This window comes from Odocoileus virginianus, chromosome 30, assembly GCF_023699985.2.
Source record: "Odocoileus virginianus isolate 20LAN1187 ecotype Illinois chromosome 30, Ovbor_1.2, whole genome shotgun sequence".
Lineage (NCBI taxonomy): Eukaryota > Metazoa > Chordata > Mammalia > Artiodactyla > Cervidae > Odocoileus > Odocoileus virginianus.
The window spans coordinates 41,176,911-41,185,242 of record NC_069703.1 but is presented as its reverse complement, the minus strand read 5'-3'; the positions used below and the strand labels follow the sequence as shown (position 1 = coordinate 41,185,242).

The following is an 8,332-nucleotide window of genomic DNA, read 5'->3' as shown; positions in this document are numbered from 1 at the left end:
AGGTACTCTTAATACTCTCATGTCTACAGAGGAGGAAACTGACACATGGAGATTCTGAGGAGGCTGAGAATGTAAATAAGGAAATAGTACAGTGAATCTTGATCCACACCATCCCCTCCCCCTTTTGGCAAACTCCTATGGGTCCTTCAAAGCCCTACTCCCACATTACCCACTCTGGGAACTCCTAGGCATGGTTAGTCCTTGGGGCTAAAAAGGGGAGGTAGAGAGGTCAGGGAGAAGTATTTAGACCTGGGAAAGTGGAGCATCGAGAGAAAGGAGGACCTGATGGAGGTTGTCAGATGAGCAAGAGAATTGGAGAGAAGGTTTGCAAGAGAGTCCCTGGGTTGGCTGTCAGGAAGGTGTGAAGGGGAAAGCTCTTGGTCCTTCCTCTTGTCATGGATGGCTCTGTCCTGTGGCGTGCCCTCCAAGGCCCAGCTCAGCCTCCAGCTTTCTTGAGGGTAGCTGTGTGGCATATAAGTTAAGAAACAGACCGAGGCCCCACGGTGCTGGTCTGACTCCTGGCTCCGCTACTTATCTGCTATGTTGTTGTTGCTGTTTTGTTGCTCATTTATGTCGGACTCTTTGTGACCCCATGGACTGCAGCACGCTAGGCTTCCCTGTCCTTCATCATATAATGACTTCTCTATCCTTCGGCTATGTAATCTCAAGCAAGTTAACCCCTCATGCCTCAGTTTCCTTGTGGGGATAAAATGGGGGTATCAGAGTACCTGTCTCTTAGAGTAGTCCTGAGGTTTAATTAATACATGGCACATAGAAAATGCTTGATAAATATTAGCTTATAACCTCATCTTGGGTAACTCCATGGTATTCTCTTTCCTCAGAATTCCAATGAACTTGAGTATAAAGCATGCAATTCAACCCAACAGCATTGATAATAATAATGAACCATTATTGGGCACTTACTTTTGGTTAGGCTCTATGCCTGGTCCTTCATGTACAGTGTTCCACTTAGATGTAATAATCCCATGAGGTTGATACTACTAACATGCCCATTTTACAGATCAGAAAATTGAGATCTCTTTAAAATGTCTAAAATTACATAGCTAACACATGGTAGAATGGGGATTTGAAGCTAGGCAATCTTAACTCAAGCCCATGTGATTCATTCTAGTTTGTTAATCATTCACCCAATATTGATAGATGGCTGCTCTGTGCCAGCCACAGTGCTGGGTATCAGGGATACGGAATTAAAAGACACACAGTCCTGGCCCTCAGGGAACTCACAGGGTGGGGTGGAGAAGACAGACTTGGAGTTAGATACCTTAGAATATTGATGATGTGAAAGGAATAGTGCTTAACCTCATTTCTGTGTTAGATTCATTAGAGGCTATGTATGTGTGTGTGTGTGCTCAGTAAGTGGCTGACTCTTGTGATCCCATGGACTATAGCCCTCCAGGCTCCTCTGTCCATGGGACTGTCCAGGTAAGCATACTGGAATGGGTTGCCATTTCCTCCTCCAGAGGATCTTCCCAACCCAGATATCGAACCTATGTCTCTCACGTCTCCTGCATCGGTAGGTGGTTTTGTTACAGCTAACCCACCTGGAAAGTCCTTTTATTAGAGGCTATGTTTATTTAATCACAGACAGTTATTGAGCATTGGAGCTCTGTGATAAATAATGCTCTCTCTTCTCAAAGACAAGGCAGACGGATTCCTAGAGTGAAAAAAAATGACACAAAAAGCACAGCTTTGACATTATTTTTAGACTTCCAAGTAAATCTGAAGTTGTTGCATAGGAGTATTACTGGCATCGTGGTTAATTTCATACAGTTCCTCGAAAGTCATAACACTCCGGTAACCGTCAATGCCTTCTAACTGGCCTGGACAAATTTAGCTAAATTCTGTCTGATGTGAAGGATGCACGGTAAGTTAGAATTCAGTGATGCCAGGTGATGCATATATAGAGTAGGGAGCAATTAACTTTGGGGCTTCTAGGAGAAGGAGACATTTGGCTTGAGTTTTGAAGGCTATGTAGGAGTTCTCTGTGAAAAGAAGAGGGGAAAAGTTCCTTGAAAGTGGGGAAGAGAGTGAGAAAAGCACCCTGGATGTTTGGGGATGGGTGGAAATCAAGTGAGGCTGAAGTGTTGGGTTTACAGAGGGTGGTAAAGGCAGATGAATAGCTGGGTCTGGGACACAGAGGGCCTTGAATGTCATGCTAAATGGCTTGGAGTTAACCCTATAAACATTGGTGTGTGTGTGTGTGTGTGTGTGTGCATGGAATTTTTTAGAGAATGATACGATCAGACTTATGATTTGTAACCATGGCTCTGGGAATCTGCAGGGAGAGAGTTGGTGCCAGGGCAACCAATTCCCCAACCAGACTGTAAGTTTCTTGGGTGAAGCGCTAAGTCAGTATCTTTCCCTCTGGTATTTTTCCGTAACTCCTAGCAGGTGTGGGGTATGTAGCTGGTGCTCAACAAATGCCTTCCCTATGAAATCCATGCATGTTCCAGGACACCCATGCATGCTGGTGGGTTTTAGTAGCACCCATAGTCTGCTCACGGTGCTGTCCATGGTGCTAATATGAGCTCCAAGGCTGCAAACCCCAGTGGGCTCCCTGGTGGCAGTGTGTGTGTGTGTGTGTGTGTGTGTGTGTGTGTGTGTGTGTAGAATGAGGTGGGGAAGTAGACCTTCAACATCTGTCTCTTGGGATCAAGGCAGGGTCCCAGTTGCCCCAGCCTCAGAAGGGCTTCCCGGGTGCCAACAATATCTGCCTACGTCACCTGGTTAAGCCTTGGTGTGCAGGAACCTGGGGCAGGAAATGAAGTCAGACAGAAGGGGTGGGACCAGAGTTAGCAATGGTCTTCCTGCCATGCTTGAGAGTAGTCAAGATCTGTAGAAAGTCAGTGACGAGCTCACATGTGTCCCTGAAAGGTTGTTCCGGTGGTAGCAGGGGGGATGGACTGGAGACTGAAGGAGGCTCCAGAATCAGGAAGGAACCAGGCAGGTCTTCCTGGAGAAGGTGGGACTTGAGCAGACCCTTGGAGGATTCTTAAAGAGGAAGAGGGGCAGGCCAGGCAGGGGAATAGCAGGAGCAAAGGCAGAGAGGTCAGACTGGCTAAGAGGAAGAAGAGACCAGACTGCCTTCCTGGTCCCTCTGCTCCCCACCTCCTTGCTGGGGCCCTTCTGAGCAGGGAAGGGACCGCTCTGAGATGGAGAGCTACATTTCTGGGTGCCTCTGGGCTGAGGGAGGGGGCGAGCTGCTTGAAGCCTCGAAAGGTCGTTCCATTGTGTGAGAGGCCGGGCCAGGGCAGCGGAGGCGGGTCCATGGAGCCCTTTGTCTGCAAGCCACCCCCCACTCCCCAAGCACTCAAGCAGCCTCCACAGTCCTCACTGGCCTTGGATCCGAGTTTTGTCATAGAGGCAGGTTGCTTTGCCTTGGGGGGCCCTGATGTCATAGTGGAGGGAGGGGGCAGGGGCAGGAGGTGGACTTCAGTGCTGACCAATGAGTGATAAGTTGCCTCTTGCCCTTGAGGTTCATCGAACCACTAATTCATAAAATCTTTTAACATTACGATTCACAGACCAACGGATGGAACCTTCTAGCACCTGAGAATCGTAGACTAATGGAATCTTTTTAGAATCTTTTTATGAGCAGAGTCTTTCATAACAGACCCTATGGGAACTATAGAATCCTGGAGGATAACAGAATCTTAAAAATCATAGACTCTTCCTTTTAAAGGGTTGTAGTGGGGATAAAATGAGATATTATGTGACCAACACATAGACCAGTCCTGGAGTATTGTAAATGGTCCCTAAGTGTCAGCTGACCCAGGGATGGGGTGAGCTGCATGCCTCTATCGTGAGGAACCTCAGGTCTGGAAAGGTGACGTAACATCCCCAGGGGCACACAGCTAGGAAGTCAGTGGTGACACAGAGTAACCACGCCTGGAGGGGACCCCTGGTGGGCTGGGGCCCTCTGATGATGAGCTCCCCTATGTCGGAGCCAGCTCATTCTGTGTCTGAATTAGGGTCTCTGAGCAAGAGGCTCCTTGGTGGGGCTGAGGGTGGGAGGCAGAGAAGAGGAGGCCAGGAATCCAGGCTTCGACCTAGCCCTCACTCTCTGCAGCAAGGTTTGTGGAACAAAGTCCCTTAATCTCTGGGTTTCCTTCTTTGCTTTCAACACTGGGGGAACAGCATGGCAGGCTCTGAACTCAGGCAGCCCGTGGCCCTCAGGTCCTAGCTGTTTGTGTTCCTGGGAAGATGACATCACTTCCTCATGAGTGCAGTGAGGAGGAGGAGGATTGAATTGCCAGGAGGACTGAAAGAGTAAGACTTGGTAAGGCAGCATCATGCCCCAGCTTTGTCGCTCACGGGTCAGTGGTTCTGCCAAGGCTGAAAGTTACTTCAGGTACCTCAGTTTCCTTGGCTGCAAAATGGACACGACAGGAATGCTCATTAGATTAAGTGGGTTAATACAAGTGGAGCACTTAGACCAGGGCCCTTCAAGCAGGGAGTGTTTAATGAGTACCCACTATCATTGCTACAGTAAGAGGCTCAACCATTGTGAGCAATTATTGGTGGTCAGCGAGGAGCTTGGAAAGTGTTGCAAAATTGTGTGTGTGTGTGTGTGTCCCTGAGTGTGGGTGATGATGCTTATTAAAAGCAGAGCCTGTAGCCCCAGAGTTAAGCTGTGTGCCTGGAATAGCTGCTTCTCCTGGCGGCCTCCCCAGGGACGGGAGTGTAATGAGTGTTTACGGAGCCCCCGCCAGGCAGAGATGAGAGGCGCTGAGGAGCCAGCTCTGAGCCAAGCAGCGGCTGGGAGCCCAGTGTTATTATATTAACAAGCATCAGGGTGATGATTACCATTAATGAGATTATTCACCAGGCGGCCTCCCCTCTCCCCAGGCCTCCTGCCTCCGGCTGGCGAGGCAGACAGGCATTCTCTGCCCCGTCCTCTGCCCCGTCCCTCTCTGTCTTGGGGGAAGAGGAGAGGGTTCCCTGGTGTTGCGTGTGATGCCAAGCCCACAGGTGACGTTCTCACCTCACCTCTTCTCTCCAAGCCCCTGGGGGCAGGTATTGGTACTCTTCGTTTTAGGATGAGAAAACTGAGGCTCCATGAGGGTGAACGGGGGTCCTCTCAAGCCTGAGTCCAGAGCACATGTATTTTCATTACTCCTTTATATGATTCTCAAACATTTACAAAGGAGCGATTTACCTGGATAGCACTGTCTGTGGATTAACCCTTTAATCTTCACAACGACCTCATGAGGAAAGTACTGTTGGGATCGCACTCCATGGTGGGGAATTGAGGCACAGAGCAGCTGAGTAACTTGCCTCAGTGTCTTCTGCCCCCAGTGGGTCCCTCTCCTCCCAGCAGTGGAGATGAAGGTGGGGCTCCCAAATGCTTTGTTTTTCTCCGTGTAGCAGGCCGAGCACAGGGCTCTGTGACTGGGGGCTGGGGGGCAGTTTTCTCCTTGCCCCTTGTCTCCACTAGCCCCTCAGGCAGGCATAGTCCTGGGCACAGATCTTTGGTGCCACCAGCCATGCAGCTGAAGCTGCCACCTGCTCACTTAGGTGACAACCAGTATACTGACCCTCCCTTGGACCAAATATCAACCCCTCTATATATACTTGTCGAGGTCAGTTTCACTAATTTCACTCTCACTGACAGGCTGCTGTGTGTCCAGCCCTGTGCCAGGCCCTAGGGACACAATGAGAGAGATGGACTCACCTTATGGAATTTTCAGTCTTGGGGATAAATCGTGTGGGCACATTTTAAAATTATAGTTGGACTGAGCACTCCAAAGGGCAGGCCAGGGGCCAGGGGAAGGGAGGTGGGGTGAGGAATGGGCCGGCCTATGGAGGGACTGCTTTATACTTGAGTGGAGATGAGTCAGGGAAGACCTCTCTCCAGAAGTGACATTCTAGGTGAGACAGACAGGCTGCGCCTGAGCTGGGCTGTCAGAGAGGGGCGTGGGGAGCATTCCCGGCAGAGGGGAGAGAACATGTAGAGCTGAGATCCTGAGGAAGCTTCGCCTGCCTAACCAGCCCCACACCAACACACAGGTGCCCCCCCGGGCTCATTCATTCATTCATTCAATAATCATTTATCAATTGGAAACTTCTAATTGAGATGGTTCACCTTCTCCTCCATTCCTTTATCCTCTATTCCCTGATGCCCATCCCCTTTCAGGCTTGGTGTTGGGCAGGGGGACACAGAATTAAATCAGTTGTGGTCCCTGTCCTGGAGTTGCTCACAATCTAGGGTGGGAGATGGGCCCTTACACACAACACCATGTGATCAATGGACACTGAGACCCTTAATCCAGGCTGGGGCGGTGGTGGTCAGGGAAGATTATCCAGAATTGCAGGCAGGAAAGGGGAGGTGGGTAAAGGTTCACAGTAGGCTCAAAAGTACAAAGCCCCAGAATAAAGTTGCTGGGAAAGGCCCTGAATGTCAGGCTGTAGCAGAGACTGGCTGTCCTCTAATATTCATATTCCTTTCTTTCCCCAGTAGTGAGACATGGCTGCTTGGAATAAAGACTACATTTCCCAGCCTCCTTTGCATCTAGGGGAGCCATGCGATTCACGGGGCCAATAGGATAAAGCAGTAGTATGGTAGGTAGTTTTAGGTTTGTTCCCTTAAAGGAGAGTGGTCTGCCCTCTCCTCTACCTTTTCTCCCTCCCATTGGCCAGAAGGTGAACTTGTCTCGCTTTGGACCATGTGAACCAAGACAACAGCCCAGGAAAAACAGAGCAACAAGACAGAAGCAACCAGCCACTGGACTGTTTATGTATGAATTATTTTATGAGGGACAAATAAACTTTCTTGTTCAAGCCAGTGTTATTTGGCGTCTCTGCCTTAGAAGCTAAACCTGTATCCTAGCTAATAGCCAGGCTAAAGGCTATTATCCCTAGAGCACAGAGATTGGTCAGAGTTCTGTGTGGTTGTGGCAGGGGTAGGAGGAGTGGGTTTGACACTGTCAGATTTGCATTTTTGGAAGAACTGTCTGACTGCGGAGCGCAAGATGGTCTGGAAGGAAGAGAAATAGGAGGCCAGGAGACCAGGAGACCAGAGAAGGTGTCGATGCCTTAGAATGGAGCAGAGATACCCAGGTCTAACCCTGAGCAGGTCTGCCCTATCAGTCAGTTCAGTCGCTCAGTAGTGTCTGACTCTTTGCAAACTCATGGACTGCAGCGCGCCAGGTCTCCCTGTCCATCACCAGCTCCTGGAGCCTGCTCAAACTCATGTCCATCGAGTTGGTGATGCTATCCAACCATCTCATCCTCGCATTTCCTTCTCCTCCTGCCCTCAATCTTTCCCAGCATCAGGGTCTTTTCCAAGGAGTCAGTTATTTGCATCATGTGGCCAAAGTATTGGAGGTTCAGCTTCAGCATCAGTCCTTCCAATCAATCTTCAGGACTGATTTCCTTTAGGACTGACTGGTTTGACCTCCTTGCAGTCCAAGGGATTCTGTAGAGGCCTGCCCTATATGTCCCTGCAAACCTAGGCCTGGAAATCAGTCTTGCAGAATCTGGCCTTCAGCTTCCATTGAGGCCCCACTCTCCTCTGGGGCTTGGTAAACTTGAGATGCACACTTGCACAAAAGCACTCACAGACTCAGAAAGAGGTACAGACACACACAGAGAGGCACAGCTGAACTCACGCAGAGACACAGATATATAGAAACAGACACAGTAGTCACACACACACACAAACACACACACACAAACACACACACACACGAGTCTGTCTGGAGGCCTCTATGGCCCTGCCCATGGCTGGCTCCACTAGAGCTAGCCATGGGGTTAGCTCTTACATGGGGCTACCCTCCAGAAAAAAGGCTGGAAGCCCTCGCCTGGCAGGCTGAATGAAGCGGATTCCTCCCGGTGTGGGAATGTTTTCTTGTGCCCAAACAGTGGCTGAGAGCCAGCTGGTCCTATGGCTCCTGTGGCCATTCACACGGCCACACTTTGACATCAGGACAACAGACTGGCCCTGCAGGCCAACAGTTCTGGAAAACACAGAGGTAATAGGGCCTTGGAAGAGGAATTCTCACCCAGTTGTCTTTCTTCAGGCAACACAACTGGAGCACCACTGTCTCCACTCATGGCATCTCAGAACCATTATGACAGGCATTTGTGGGATTATATGTATGGGTGCAGGGCCATGGGTCAGGTGTTGTGGGGCACACCCACAGGGGTGGGGGGAGAAGGGGAAATGGCACATCATTTATTTTTGGATCCTGACACATTCCAAAATGTTTATTCGTGGCTGGATCCCCAGTAGTCCTTAGCACAGTATTTAGCACACACTAGATGCTCAATAAATGTATGTAGGATAAAAGTAACAAAGGAGATGACTATT

At 49.7% G+C, this 8,332-nt stretch overlaps 1 long non-coding RNA gene across 2 annotated transcripts; it reads left to right on the top strand.

The window, feature by feature from the left end:
- The first annotated feature begins 3,445 nt into the window (after positions 1–3,445).
- Positions 3,446–6,801, top strand: LOC110130646 (uncharacterized). Of its 2 annotated transcripts, none has more exons than XR_002311917.2 (4): positions 3,446–3,847; positions 4,225–4,300; positions 6,479–6,582; positions 6,661–6,801. It is a non-coding gene; the product is annotated as an uncharacterized lncRNA (long non-coding RNA). The 2 variants fall into 2 exon arrangements; XR_002311918.2 differs by having other exon boundaries at positions 3,446–4,094.
- The last annotated feature ends 1,531 nt before the right edge of the window (positions 6,802–8,332 follow it).